Source organism: Bombus fervidus, chromosome 4, assembly GCF_041682495.2.
Source record: "Bombus fervidus isolate BK054 chromosome 4, iyBomFerv1, whole genome shotgun sequence".
In the NCBI taxonomy this organism is placed as follows: Eukaryota; Metazoa; Arthropoda; class Insecta; order Hymenoptera; family Apidae; genus Bombus; species Bombus fervidus.
The window spans coordinates 15,251,327-15,268,152 of NC_091520.1; the positions used below are offsets into that span (position 1 = coordinate 15,251,327).

At 36.5% G+C, this 16,826-nt stretch overlaps 1 protein-coding gene across 1 annotated transcript in view; it reads right to left on the reverse strand.

Annotated features, from left to right (window-relative positions):
• LOC139986329 (PRL-1 phosphatase) overlaps positions 1-16,135 on the reverse strand; it is an 89,710-nt gene extending 73,575 nt beyond the window's left edge. Inside the window, exon 1 of the mRNA XM_072001568.1 lies at positions 16,003-16,135. The gene's annotated coding sequence lies outside the window, so the exon portion shown is untranslated. The remainder of the gene's footprint in view (positions 1-16,002) is intronic.
• Positions 16,136-16,826: the final 691 nt, after the last annotated feature.

The following is a 16,826-nucleotide window of genomic DNA, read 5'->3' on the forward strand; positions in this document are numbered from 1 at the left end:
CTTGAATAAACGTTCGCGAATCGAATCCGCTATCGTAGCGTGTTGCGCTCGTGAATATTGGATTCTATTTTGATCACGCGAAATAAGAATCAACGCAAATTTTTCTGTTCCTAATTTATCGATCGATTAAAATTGCGTTTTGTGAAAGCAGGCAATAAAATGTACAGATAGCTGGTTTCGATTGATAGAGCGCATGCACACAAGGACGACAGTGTTTTATCGTACGATACGCGATTGTAGCTAATGAGCAATGCGAATGGTGTTCTCGTATTAGCTTAAGCATTATACGTTAGCCACTCCTTGCTTCCTGTTCCGATCGTTCACCGTTATGTAATGTAATGCAATTTACATAACAGGAAACGGTAAACCAGGGCCTGATCCAGCGAATTGTAGGCATTATTGGACACTGTTATCGGGTAACCAGGTTGATCGATCCGCGACAAGAATTCGCGTAAAGTGCAATGAATGAACTTTACTTGCGAAACATCGGGTTTCATCAAGGTACTTAGTTAGATGAATGAGTATCGCGGAATATTCGTGACGATCGCGAGTCGATAAAACGCGAGAAACTACAGCACGCGTCGATCAATTACATGGAAAAGTTAGTCGAAAAGAATTCGATTAAAAGCTTAATCGACATAGAGGTGAAAGTACATTTAAATATTGGAATCGAATGGAAGCGAAAGAGAAACGATGGAATACGTTCTCACGAATTTAGGAATAATAGAAACGCACGTTCTAATTTTCTCGCGCCTGTCGGAGTAAAGATATTTCATTTTACGAAAGTTCTTACTTGATCTTACTCGCTTCGTCCGCCTCATAAGCCTGCAAAGCACCGATCGAGCTTTTCACAGTGCAATTATTTCGTAGCAATCGATCAACAGCCTTGACACGCTTCTGCCTCGTTTTATGCTTTACTGGCTTCGCAAGGATTCAGATAAAAAAGCTACTGTACAGTAAAAATTGATAACAAAAGAGGATTAATATAGGAATTTTATTTTCTACGATTTTCTATAGCGACGAATTTCTAATTTCGCGAAGAGAAGTTGTCGGAAAGAGTTTCGGAATAATTCATAATCCAGAGGAAATAAAGTACCAAAATAAAAACTTTCCTATTTATACAAGTAAGAAAACTGAAATATATATAAAATTCCATTTATCCGATACGATAGGTTAATACGAAAATTTCGCATATATTGAATTTAGAAGGCGCTCTTCCATAAAACACATGAAATACAACGTGTTTTTCACCATTCCAATAATTGTCAATCACTAAACTACGAATCGGATATCGGCGAAGAGCTGAGTTTAAACTCCGCAAATCAAATTCGCTCCAACTATTTCTCTTCGCCACTAAAACAAAAGCTAGTGACGATCAGAGAGAAACAAGGGAGCAAATAGAAAAAGAGGGAGGAAAAAGGAAAAAGTAAAGAAACACTTCAATCCAACAAGTCGTATCGCGTATCTCTTTGAAGAAAAAGATCGGTTAAACGTTTTAGGCACGGTTGAATTTTGTACGGGGCTGTTTCTTTGTACGGCAGGATTTGACGCGAATTACGCCTAAAAAATACAACACTGCAATACATGACGGATAATGCTGTTCTCTACTTAAGCACATTGAATAATTAAATGATAATTTTTCTTAAAGGCATGATGCATATACTTGAACTTTAATAATTTACTTTAATAATTAATAATACAATTGAGTGTGATATATTTCGAAGCACGGCAAGTCACACAGACTCGCGTCACAATTTTTACGCTCATAGCGAGCCAGTGTGCTTTTCTAATTGCTCTTCGTTTTCTATTTTCCAGCGACATTTTCAGGTCGAAGATTTTGAAAATGGCAAGGATACGGATCGGTATGTTAAAAAGAGCATCTAATAATCGTATGATTATTTTAACGAAAAGGAACAATTGATATCTGACGCTGGCGTATCAAAAAGAAATTCTGCCTGTATATATTGTTAACACTGTTATAAAAAATTGCGAGGGCAAGAAAAGTGAGAAACAAGGAAAGAAAAAGAATATTTAGTTCCATCGGCAACCGCATGAACAATGGAGGTCGCTGATGTTCTACAAGTGTACTGCAAGTACTTCTACCCTAGTCAGGTATAAAAAGAGGGTCTGACTGCCGGTGAATTCAGAACATCGTCAGACGTAGACACGTAAACTAGGCAGATCAGAATAGTCAAATATTGACATTCGAAATTTTTCCAAGACTTCTAAAAAATGGATATCTTGAATCTTACGAACAATAGGTTCCGAGAAGGAGTTGCTGTCAAGGTGTTGATAGTGGATTCACTTTCCACCATGTGGGTCCGTATCGCTGAAAGGCCGAAAATAAGTTATACGCTTAATTCGGAGATGGAGAATCATCCCACGAAGTACCTGCCGAAGGCGAATAGTTTGATACGAGGCATGTACGTCGCAGCGCTCACAAGGTTCAAGGACCGCTACGTTTGGGAAAGAGCTGTCATCTTGCAACGGACCATGAAGGGCTACCGCGTCTACCTAGTCGACTGGGGCTTCCAAAACGAGCTAAGCCTCGATATGATACGGTTGTTGCCAAAAAATTTGCAGAAAATGGCACCCTGGGTTAGAAAAATCGTCCTGCCAGGTGTACGAGACCAACCGACCGAGGCGAGACATCGAGCAGCCCAATACACCATGTTGGAACAGACAGGCATCCTAGTCGACGTAGATCCTTCTCCAGGAGAAGCAATAACAGCAAGGTTGCTGCTGGATGGAGAGCCAGGACAACCCCGAAGAGATGTGGCAGAACATTGGTTGAAGCTGGGATACCTCGATCCACAATAATCGACACTCGCGAGATGCTTGCTCTGTTTTTCTATGTATAGAATCATTGTATACATAGTTTAGTATGTATATAGTTTAGTATGTATGGTTGTATATACAGTTTTATATGAATATTTATATTTTTCAATATATATTTGTACTGAATTATATATTCTAAGGACTATTAGTGAATAAAAACTAATTAAAGCTTAAAAACGTGTAATCTTTCTTTTATCCTTCCTTCCCATTCACACAACAATCCTACAATATTAAATTTAATTTAAATAAAAAATAAAAAAAAAAGAAAACAAAAGAAAGAGAAAAAAAGAAAGAGAAAAAAGAAAAACATATTAAATTTAAGATATCTTTTAATCTAATAATTTTTCGAATCAAATACTTGTATACTCTTCCGTAGAGAATTAAAAACTGCATCGAATCGCGTCTAAAAAAATGTTTCGTACCATTTACAAAAACAAAGACTACCTTCGAGTTTCGGAGATGCATCCTCCTAGAAAAGATCTGCGACCATGACCAGATAGCCCTCTCGAAATAGGGCAAGTTCTATCTGAAACACTTTCTCCGAATAACGTAGAGTTTGTATTTTACGAGATTATTTATCGTAATTCCATGTTACTTTTATACCATATTATTTTATATTTTATATTAGATAATTCTATAGAAAATTATTTGCAATTTTTTCATTTCATATTTTGTATATTATAGTGATCCAAGTGTGATTCGGAGTTGTAGCAAATTGTTCTTCGTTTTCTATTTTCTAGCAACATTTTTAGGTTGAAGATTGCAAAATATTGTAAGGATGCGGATCGGCATGTTAAAAAGAGCATCTAATAATGGTATGATTACTTTAACGAAAAGCAACAATTGATATCTGACGCTGGCGTATCAAAAAGAAATAATATATATTCTGCCTGTATATATTGTTAACACTGTTATAAAACATTACGAGGACAAGAAAAGTGTGAAGCAAGACAAATGAAATAGATCAATTAGTTCAAACGATGAGCGAACGAGTTAGGAGATTGAGCCATTGTAGTGGCGCGTCGTAATATAAGATGACATCCGCGAAAGCCACTAAAACCGCGTCGTACCTAAGAGGTTAAAGTTGCAGTACACCAACTATTTTTCCATCGTGGATTTTTTCGTCCTTTTTCCCTTCTATCGTTTCTTTTCCTTTGTTTTTCTTTTTTTTTTTTTTTTTGCGAATCGTGAGTTTCGTAGGGAAAGCTAGAAGTCACTGTACAAACGGGGTTGCGAGTGACGCGTACGATCGATCGACATTCACTCGATTGTTTCGCGAGTGTTTTCTAAACGTTCCCTTTGTTCCTCATCTCCGGCCATTGTTCTTTGTTGCCGGTACATAGGCGCTCGTTACGCGCGCGAATAAAACGCGCGCTGTGTTTACTTGCTCGTTCGCGCGTGTTGCGTGTTTTCCCCCACCACCCCCACCCCGCGTATGAAACGAAAATCCGCGAAAGTCTTTTGGGAAAAAAAGAACGAGAAAGAAATGGATAGTATAAATTTTGATTAGGCTAGGATTTTGTCTAGATCGAATTCACGTTAAATTGGACATCGCTGTTATACTTTTAATATACTTTGGTATTATATATACTTTAGTATTGATATCGTGTTATTTTAAGCGTACGTCTGCGAAGGATATATTTTTTCGTACAAATAAATCATCGTAGAAACGTTATTGTATAAATAAAAATAAAATGAAAATAAAATAAGAATATAATAATATATATTTAATATAGATGCTTCTCCGGTTGAAGAATCTTGCGTAAGATTGATTGTTCGATAAATCGATATTTCCGGTCGGCAGAGACTGATATTCCTCTACTTCCTTCCTAGCATGATTAACTTTTCTACAAAATCCACTCTGGATATTTGCGATGGTATTTAAATAATATCGTTCGTTGTTTAATAATAATATTTGTGGAAATTAATTTTGACGTCGATATCTCTCCTAACAAATATCGAGCTTCGCATTTGAACTACCATCGAGTTAAACCGATCGATTCCATCGAGAGTAATTATTTGATCTGTAAAAAAAGGTTTTTCTTAATTTAATTCGGAATAATTTTCAAACGACGCGACTAAAAAAAAAACCGCCCCAAAAACACGAGATTCGTCATTGGCTATGCTATAGTCAACTATAACTTTTCTCCCAATAAGAACAACCTCTCGTAAGACAAATAAAATACCAATATTATAATAATCGTAACAAAGCGTATCCTTACGAACGATCTCTCTCTCGTTTTCGCCCTTCCTATCTCCTTCGCCAATTTTACTTCCAACACGTGTTAAAGAATCTTCGCGTACGCTTTGTGACGAAAAAACCAAGAAGAAACGAAAGAAAGATCGCGGTTTGAAAGTTCTGCGATCCTAAAGATCTAAAAGCCCGCGCGACCCGCGAGATCGAAGGAGTTTCACCGAAACAAAGTTGTTCCATCCGCAAACAGCTGTCACCGTACAATCCAATTCCGCGACACGTTCTTCCATCTGTCTCCCGTTTCAACGAGTCACCACCCACGTATTTTCCCCGCCATTTCCCACCCCTGGAAACCTGTCCGCTCCTTCGGACAAAGAAAATACACACCTCTTCTTTAGCGACGCGCGAGGCCTGTTTGGCGAACAAAGAGTGGCTCGCGGCTACTCTAAGGATCCAATCACACGTGCTAAATTTAATAAGCATTACACAGGTGAAATACGAGCACGCACGTAATTCGATGTCCCCGCGTAAACTAGATGCGCACGTGGTCTTGTAAAGCGAGACGTCAAGGTGATAACGAGATTTCTATTCAGAAAAATCGTGCACCGCGTTACCCGACCGGGATGAATTCCTTGAACGTCCGACATATTCCGATGAGAGTGCAAGGATATTGATATCGATCCTTCGTCATGGTTCTCGTCATTCTTTCCGTTCAATTTTCAACTCGTACGTCTTCGATAAACCTTGGCACTGACGATATACAGGTTGAGTTAGAAATACGTGTCGATAGTTCAAGGGGTGAAGAACGCTTAAGGCGTTAAAATAAGCTTAAAAAAAAAAAAAAAAAAAAAAAAAGGAGAGAAAGGAAAAGAACGTCGTACGAACCATACGATCTACGTGCATTTTTTTGATCTTCCTACATTTACATACGTGAATATCAGGTGTGAACGTAGACGAGAATCAAGATTAAATTTTATTTTATTTTTTGCAATTAATTTCCTTCAAGTGCACGGCTCATTCTGTCTCTGTATCTCTACCTAGATCTCTACGATATCAGAGATACTCGTTTTAATTAATTTGAAAAGCTTCATCAAGTGTGAACAGATAATATATTTCACGTGAGCTATTGCTGATCCGCGATCAGATAAATCACAACGATCGTCATCGTTGCACACTGAAAGCTTCGATACATCGTCGTGTCGTTTATATTTTATTTAAGATCAACCGAATCTCTATGCGATGTATATTACACCGTTTAATATGTTTCGTGTTATATTCGCGAAACGTTACAAAACGCTGTATCGACGCGAACACTGTTTTTGTGATTTCTCGCTGCGATCTCGCGTCTTCGGAACGTTGCAAATTTGCTTGATGTGCCACGCTTAAACGAAAACGAAGACGCGATTGAAATAGAAAAACATGCTACGGCGGTAAAAAGCTGTTAAACGCGATATAACGTATTATTCCCTTCTGTCTTTCAACAGCTGTTTGGACGAGCGAAGAAAGTTTTTCACGTAGCTTCTGCAAGCAGTTTGATGAAGTATAATATACCATTGTCACGAAAGAACATGATATTCTGACTCATGACATTCTGTATTGCACGATGTTAATTCACTTTATGCAACCTCGCGAAACGTTCTACCGAATAGTAAAATCTTATCCGACATAAAAACGACGAAGATTACCTGAATTCAATTTTCACCATATGACAATGAATTATACTGAAACGCGGGATGTAAAATTCGAGGAGAGGCGAAGGAAAAGTGTTTCGATTGGAAAACCGTTAAATAATTCTTTCGTCAAGATTTTTTTGTGCGTCAGGCGCTAAATATACAAAATTCGCATCTTATCTAATCGCTATAAACATATTAATAGATAATGAAACCTGATTATGCATAATAACGTTTAAATGCTATGTTTGCCCGGGTATTTCCTGTACCGTATCGTGGAAGAGTTAGTCAAACTTTGTACTACTATAATTTACGGCCTCGTGGTATCTCTTCTACAAAGTATAATATGTATATTGGATCGTGATATACCAAATATACAATCATTTTTATAGTATACGCTAATTTGATGTATACATAGTACAGTCAGAAGCGTACTGTAATTTTAAAGCATTTCTTTCGTTCAATAAATAATTCGTCGTTTTTGCAGATATACAATTGTACATCAATCTACAAACTAGAAATCAGTACATTTTATCACTACACATATGATTTCAATTTTTACGTCACGTTACATGACGGATAATGCATTCTCGTATTTTTGGAATTGAAGCAAAACTGGACTCGCGAAAGACCAAACATCGTACAATATGTTATAATATTTATCGATCGTAACGCTAATTGTTAACGTTCTATCACTAAGCTATTAGATGTAAGAACGAATTCTGTACGACGAGATAAAAACAAAGCATATGTTCGTTGAGAAATCCATACGATTACTAATAATCTAAAAAAAGAGAAGAAAAAAAGAAGTTCTCAATCGATACTGTATTTTACTACGTCTATATTTGATTTTCCCTTGTGTCTCATAATTTATTGTTTCTCTGTTTCAGAAATAACATGTTAACCCTCTTCCCGAGTTTGGAAAATTTTTCGTAAGATTACATTTTCGCACATTAAAAAAAAAAAAAAAAAAGAAAAAAGGCGCACTTGTTTCTGAATTCAAGCTGCTTCTTCGCCAACACGCTGTATCACTTCGGATGACTAACGTAGCAGGCGGTTTTTCTAGTAAAACTCGCTTTACAGCAAACAAGTTCTCGTCTATCACGGCTGACTAATGGCACGTTCTTTTTTTAAAGGGAACCCGTTCACCTGGGCATGAGTAATTTCTGACCGACATATCGCGCATCCGTATCTTCGTTTTCCTACTTTATCAATTATACCGTTTTGTCGGACACGACTGATTCAAGGAAACATGGAAAATCTATCATCGAGGCAACAGTTTTTCTTCGATAGATGAACGAGCTCACGTTCCATCTACATCTATTCACAGGGTTAATTACGAGAAAGTTGATACTACGACCTATCTATTGGACTGGCAACTAAGCGATTGCAGACTTTGTTATTACCACCTAATGACAAAGTCCGCAATCACTTAGTTGCCAACACAATATACATTGTAAATCAAATTTTCGTCAGCGAGATAAGTTCGACACGCTAATATTTTCTACGCTGCTGTCTTTTGCTTATTTTTCTTCGATAGATAAACGAGCTCACGTTCCATCTACATCTATTCACAGGGTTAATTACGAGAAAGTTGATACTACGACCTATCTATTGGATTGGCAACTAAGCGATTGCAGACTTTGTTATTACCACCTAATGACAAAGTCCGCAATCACTTAGTTGCCAACACAATACACATTGTAAATCAAATTTTCGTCAGCGAGATAAGTTCGACACGCTAATATTTACTACGCTGCTGTCTTTTGCTTATTTTTCTTCGATAGATAAACGAGCTCACGTTCCATCTACATCTATTCACAGGGTTAATTACGAGAAAGTTGATACTACGATTTATCTATTGGATTGGCAACTAAGCGATTGCAGACTTTGTTATTACCACCTAATGATAAAGTCCGCAATCACTTAGTTGCCAACACAATATACATTGTAAATCAAATTTTCGTCAGCGAGATAAATTCGACACGCTAATGTTTTCTACGCTGCTGTCTTTTGCTTATGATTCTAACGGTACAGGTCAATCTCGTCTCTTTTCACGCGCTTTTGCCCATGGTAAATTCCTAACAGTATGTTCAAGGTCTAGCACTCGATCCCAGGTCACACTTTATTTTTAATATAATACTGTAGTATCGTGGAAAAACTCTGGGCAAAGTCCCGATGAACTACAGATAGAAAACGAAAGTGTTGACGGGCCGAGAAGGATGACAAATCCCGAAGGACAGGCCTTTAGGATAATGGGCAAATATATAAAGATATAGGTGACCATGTTGAGTCATCGACAGTTGTACTTGTAACAGAAATATCGAAAACTTTGCTGTAAACAGTTGGTGGAGAGAGTGATCAATAGTGAATAGTTGCAGTGGAAGTTATGAGTAAGCTGCGAATAGCTGCGGGTTAATCGTTTTACTCATGAGCTGTCGAGTTGTTACGAGTTGTACGTTGAGTAGTTAAACAAATTTAATAGCTTTAATCGTATCACATTGCTACGTTAAGTTCAAATTAAATAGTTATAGTTCTCTGTTTCAATCACGATAAATAAATCTAATATTACAATATACTAATATTATAATTACATATCCACGCACACACGTCTGTATTTACCTGATATTGTTTCAATCCACCTATCACCGTCCTATTGTATTTTATCAAAGTATAATTCTGCCGATCGATCCATTTAATACGATTATCAACTCTTAAATTTTTCGAAGAAATAATACCAAGTTTCGAGCGACCATCGTTTAACCAGAGATTTAATCGAGTCACGATAATTCTAACTTTAGTACAATTCCAACAAACAATACGCCGGTTATAAATATTTAAAACGGACGAGGCATCGTAACCTACGCCAAGAGAATAACCGAGTCGAATTCCAAAGATAAAACGACTAAAAAAAAAAAAAAAAAGAAGCGCATCTTTTTTCCATCCTACGTAAACTTCTGAAAGTGGAAACTTTTGCGAGGTGCCTAGTAAGAGAGCGCGTTTATCTGTAACTCGTTGACGCCAGCCACAATATCATCTCATTAGCATACGCTAAGACGGATAAGAAATATCACGGCTTGGACAGGTTGAAAAGTTTGAAGAAAACGCGTAGCATCGTTTCGGAAACGGAAGAAAGAAGTTTGACGAAAGATTCGCTGCGGCAATTTCAAGATGATTAATGTTCTACCTGTTCGTTTATTAACACAGAGGATTGTATAATGATTGATGGACCGTACGCTGGATTTGCTGGTGGGAAAGTAAATGTTTAGTTTGCGATTGTTACTATTTGATAAACTCGCGTAATCAACTGTATCAAGCGGAGTGAGAATTTTAATCTCTGTTTTGATGCCGATTGCCAGAAACGATCGAGAGTCAACAGTTTTCTCTGCTTTTTTCTAATTGTTTTTTAAACGCGCGCCAACGAATTTCGCGTGGTTCCATTCTCACTTCGATGCAGTCACGTACTTCGAGTTTACTTCGACTTTCTCCGCGTTTACCTGTTTTACCTGCTACAAGATGTAGGTAACGACATACCGAGAGTGAAAGAGATAAATGCATCCAGCTGAAACCTTGACTGGCCATTGTGGCCATTGTGACCATTTCTACTCTTCGTTCGCAGGTAGGTTCACAGGCTACTTTAAACACAAACGACTTTGAAATACAATTCAGGCAAACCGGCCAGTCCGTGATCGATCTCACGAGCGACTTAAACGAACACGTGTTCGAACCTTGATCACGAATAAACAACCTAACTGACCACGAACGATTTTGTTAGGTCGCGCAGAGAAAGGTGCCAGAGTTGCTAAAAATAGAACGCAAATATAGAAAATTCAAATGACTCGAGCAGACATTTACGGAAGACGTGCAAATGATAGGAGACCGTTTGCAGCGAGGAAAAATTTGCACGCCAAACGTTTGTCTTTATGTACCGTGCACGGTTCGTGGGAGTGAATGACGTCATTCATTTTTTCCCTCTGACAACACGGTACACCATGGCTGGTAATTTACGGGAACGAGAATAACGTCCATCGAACGGTTCCAATGCGAGAATGCCCTGCGAGCGACTCGCGTTGCAACTTTACCAATTTGTATTCCAAGTTGTGCTATCTCAACACGCTTATACAGGGTGTCTGGTTCGTACCGAACCTTGAGAATATTTTGGCAACCATCGATCGTTCGATACACCATGTTTCGAGACAAGGGAATAAATGTAACGATACGTGCGAACATTCGATGTAAAGCTCGTTTCAAATCGTCAATTTGTCGAAGGTCGAACTATTGAATCTTTAAGCAGTACACGTGTAATTTTACTTAGATGGATCAGAAAGATCGCAATCATACAGCTCGATGCGATTCTTTGATAGACGAGCGTGCGGTCATTGACAGAATTCGTCTTACACAATTCCATATTGTATCTTGTAACACGCGATGTACATACGCTTGTAATCGTAGAATATTATTCTCCACGTCTATGATTATCTCGAGAACATAATGAAAAAAGAACAATAGACTATAGTCGGAAATTCTTGACGATCTTCGCTATAGTTATTACCGGACGAGACTTCCGGTCGTACGCCGTGTCCACGAGGAATTATGTAGATATATTGCATTTCGACACGATAGGAAAAGATATCAATATTTTTCTTAAACAAACCGAATCGCTTTAATTTCCTTTTAAGGAAGGCAAGATCAAGGATACGGATAAAGATCGGGGAAAATATATCTTTACTTTTTCAACGAATTTTTATCATTCGAAAATTTCCAGTATCGATAGAACATTTCTATTATTGATAAACAAAAATTAAAATATCAGAAAATGCAGACTTTTATCGTTAAAAAATTTCTATTATTAATAGAAAAGAAGAACGAGGATATGGGGGAATTCAAGCTTCAACGAAACACCCTATACGACGAAGATAAGGCTAAAATGAAATTTCGAAGAAGTTCTTGGGAAAAAGCAAACTTGCCTTTATTGACAAAATCGATTTGTCATTGGACAATTAACAAAGCCGTGGAATTAGCACCGGATTACTGGAATAAATTCGATTTAGACAAACTCGGTGTATCGATGATTGAATGGTAAACGCATTGAAAGTAGTCAAACCTCTGAAAGCTTCACGATGCCTGACAGAAAACCTATTCGATGCACATCGTGCAATAAAACCTTGTTTACTATACATCGGTTGATTTAACAGAAGCACTATCCATTGTTGTCTAAAATATCATTCTTTGATATACACGAACTATCATGTTTGCAAAACCAATATTAGATATTCTATTAAATATCCTGTTGGTGTACGATGGTATTCAATTGGTCTTATCGACAATTGATATTAATAGAATTGAAAGAGAAGAAATTTACGATATTACAGGAAAATATCATGTACAGTAACATAAAGTATTTATTGCAAAATTATAATATTAAACTTCGAATTAAGAGATATGTGTATATTTTAATTTTATAAATTTCGTAGAATTTGCTCCATTTTACTGTTATTAGGAATAGTAATTTTGAAACAAAGAAGCGGAGAATAATTTATTAAACAATTTGAATCTGTTTTAAAATATATTATCTTTCCTAATATATTTATGGTATCGTCAAATTCTGATAAAAGATCAATGAGCAACGTATAAGGTACGCCTGGCTGACCGTTTTATATAGACACAGAGTATATGATCCATGAATCGTCCATTCATGGCGGAAACCGCCCATAGTCATTCGACAATTACAGTGATCATATTACGATTTTAAGTGACACGTGTGTGGCATACAGACAATAACAATACCTAAGCAAGATAATGATGGGAAATGAATAGGAAGATAAAAGCAGAAAATAAATGTATAATCTGTTCTTCCTCCTTGATTGCAATTAAAACAATTTGTTATTGAAAGATCTTTAGTTTAAAGACACGAATGTCCTTAAAATGGCCCAGTATAGAAAATACGTACTCATAAAAAAGTATGTAATAAACAAAAAATAATAAAATTTGTTTTATAAATATAGTTACTTGCTTTTTCGTAGTATAAAGATTTGTTAATGTCGCTTTAATTATTGCAACAATGAAAAAACATATGTATCTTTTACTTATTTCTGGAATAATTAAAGAATTACAATAGAAAGTAATTTTGTAATAGTTTGAAAATTGTGATCTACGAATGAATTAATTTTCACGCGCATATTCCTTTATATACATGCATTTCATGAACGTAAATATTTAATCTGCAAACTACTTAAAATATCTCAAATAATTTTTATTTTAAAATGCTACGTTATATTCCATCAGATTAAAGACAACACAGATACGTAACCTCTCTTAATCATATATACTTTTATTATAAAATAACCGCGATTAACCTTGATACATCAATCACAGTGACCCTGGAATAAATTACTCTCCGTTTAAAAAATGTATCTCTTTAATACCAATAATTTTCTCTAACCTATTTTCGTACCGTTAAAAAGAAAGAGAGAAGAAGGTTAGGATCACGCTATGTTATCTAACAAATATTAATCAGACCACGATCTAAAAATATAAAATTATACACAGAAAAGAGAGAAATATCGACAAAAAATACTATTCGACAATTATTTCATGACGTTCGTCGATAAACTGTTCGAAAAAACTGCAAATTAATAAATTGTCAAGCGGCTGAAAGATGCACGCATGACCTTGCGTTATTTGACGTCAGTCGACTTCTGTGGAACGCGTGACGGATCATAAATATATTCTAATTTATTAACACGATTGCAGAACGTGAACCAAGCATTTCTCAAAGTATTATATTCTTTTTACAACACAAATATTATATAATATTTATACCAAATATTTAATCGTGGAATAAGTTTACTGTATATGGAATTCAAATTTCAATGAATTATTGACAATAAAGAAGAAACAGGAAATAGTCACAACTCCATTTTTACGTCATCGATACAACGTGAGTCGACATGTGTACAATGAACGACGTAGAGTTGCGACGTTGATCACACGATAACTTCAAAGTTATCAATACTACATTTGCGTTTGTAAGTGACCAGATACTGCTAACTTCAAACATACAATGCTAGAATTCATTAATGTTAGGATTACAAGAATAGACGAAACGATATACGATTTATCTGAATCTAAAAATATAATTTTTACATATTTTAATTCAATTTACGAAATTTTATAGATTTATAATACAGCGTATCTGCGGAATTTGAACGATTTTTATAATAATCCTAAACACTAAATCTACCGACACTTCCTGAAGATGCACTGAAATAAAATTATACTTTTATTTATATAGTGATATATTCAACTCCGGATTCGTATTGGCTAAAAGACATCACATAAATTAATTAAAAAAAAAAAAAAAAAGAATAAAGACAAAAATATCGCTTATTAAAATATTACTTCGTATAAAATTTCGGTAAGCATTCGACGTTCTTTAAAATGCCTTTTATTAAAAAGCATTCGATCTTCCATCGATCAAAAGTAACGAATCAGTTGCAATTGTGAGAACAATGGCTGCCATCATGCAACTCAAAACTAAATTCGCTACTGTATTCCCAATATAACTATACAATGAATTATAAAAATACGTTCGAAACTTTATCCCACAGATACGCATCGTATTACGTTCGTCTCTTTTACGAAGTAGCTGCACGCACAAATCTGAACTTAACAATAGATGGCGAGAATCTGCCAGTTTAATTCGAGCGAAAGTAAACAACGATTCGCACTTAAAAACATTAAGACGACAGGTAATATATCTTAAAGTGGAATACCGTTCGATTCGATTTTTTTAAGAGAAGGGTGTGTGCTTACGATCGATTATCGCGTGGATCGTTGCTGGTCAGCATGTACGCGAGGCAAAACAGAAGCACGCGTGCCCCTGGCGTGCGATCCGCGTGTCACACGAGCGTGCCTTCGTTTGCAACCGACCTCGGCCTGTCACTCGGACTTGGCCAACTGAACGTGTGTTTACAAAGAGAACTCGCGCTACAGAAAAAATGCAGGTCTGGCCGATCTTGCTTAACCCTGTTACATTCTTTCGGTCATTTTCAACTCAATTTCAGGTTTCCAACTTTAAGAAATATTAGAACTTCCAACGGTATGAGAAGATTCTTATATTGGTACGCATGGTTTCTTACTTGTATATATTCGCAAGGAATTTGTCATTAATAGATTGCGAATTTTTATCCAAAATTCGTATCTTTGAGAATATAATTAAAACAGAAGAACTCCCGTAGAAAATTGTTTTAGAAAGTGTTATACTTTGAATATTTTATATATTTTCGTATTACATGTACCTATGTACATTCTGTGGAATTTTTCACTTTCAAATTCCCTATAAATGCATAGATACCAGCAGTCACTAAATTAGAAATCATTTTGCAATTTTTAACGTTTCGATTCTATACTAAACATCCTTTTAAAGCAGCACCACTCTTCTCCGTTTGCTAAAACGGGAACAGAATTGAAATATAAAAATTCTATGATCATAGTAGGGTTAAAGCCAGCGTGCTTCGGCGCATGGCATGCAATGTCCTCCACAACTGAAATTACTCTAGAAATACGACACTGTTGAATAATACACTGAAGCAATTTCCCTTAGCAGGTAAATATGAAATAGATACTTGGAGAAAATTTCAACAATTTCAATTTTTCTCTATATGAGAATTCGATATAGATACATGTATCCTCTTCAGGCATGATTCCATGGACAGTTTGTTTCGAAACGAAGATACACAAGTACTATATAGACGATACTGTTGAAGAATACCTCAACGTAATTTCTCTCGATAAGTAACTACTTAGAGGAAATTTTAAAAACTTCGATATTTCTCTATCTGAGAATTCGATATAATAAGACGTATTTTTGTCAGGCGTGCTTCCATAGGGAGATTATTTCGAAACGAAAGAACATGGATACTACATATATAGAGTCAGGCAGGCAAACTACGGTGGTGGCGAGTTTCGATGGGACGCCAGAGTTCGTCGTCCGCGCAACACACGTATTTCGATGCGTGTAAAAGAGCGTGGATAGAGGGTCGGGCGAATCGTGCACGTAGAGAGACGCGCGCGCGCGTACACACGCAAAACGAAGCATCGTTACGCGAATGTAATATATAGGATATACTAAGGGAAGCACGCAGCCAAACGAGGGACACACGCGCGCGTACACGGCGCCCGTAAATCCAACGATCGACTTTTTGCTGCGAGGAAGACACCGAGGCGTACACGCGGAAAACTAACCGCAAAATCGAGCTGAAATCTTTATTCGAATAATTATAGTTACTAGAGACTCACCTGAATCGCCATACACATTGAATATGGAAGGTACGGTGGGGCGTTCGTTAGCGAAAACGCAACTCCGTAGGTGACAGAACACGCCAAACACTCTCGTATGTCCACACGCTAGCAAAGCCTGTGAACAACTGACGGAAGTGGATGAAGAAGGCCGTTAGGTGGCTATATCGATCCTTTCGTGCGATTTAATCGAGTATTGAGTGGCGCCATATTCAAACGTCAGCTACGTGATTGCTAATTTATCGCATAATGACTGAATGAATCATTTGACAAAATTAAAATAAATCAACACTTTAACTCTAGCTTTAATCACAATTCGATCACTTAACTATAAAAAGGTTAATATTCGCTAGAATTTTAATAAATTATCAACCAACCAATTAACGAACTAAAATACATACATTGTGTAGCTAATGGAGAGATATAAATACAGATATAAATGCCGGTTTAACAGTTTTCAAAACATTTATTCATTGTAAATACATTGTTTGTGCCTTACTTCTGAAAGAAGAAAAAAAAAAAAAAAAAAAACTGTCAAGTTTCGACGAACGGAGGAAAAGACAATGTCCCGATAATAATATCTACATTATCGTCTTTTCGCCTCCTGATAAAACGCAAAACGAAAATTACACGAACCCTAGTATGACTCACAATCTGTATTTGTTCCATATGTAAGGAAGAGATTCGGTGTTCGATATGAAAACAGAATGTTCACCTCAAGAAAAAACAGCTTTCTTCGACAGCGCACGCACGGTATATTCTCTATCATAAGGGGTTTAAAATTATATATATTTATATATAATACTCGAGGAAACGATAAATCA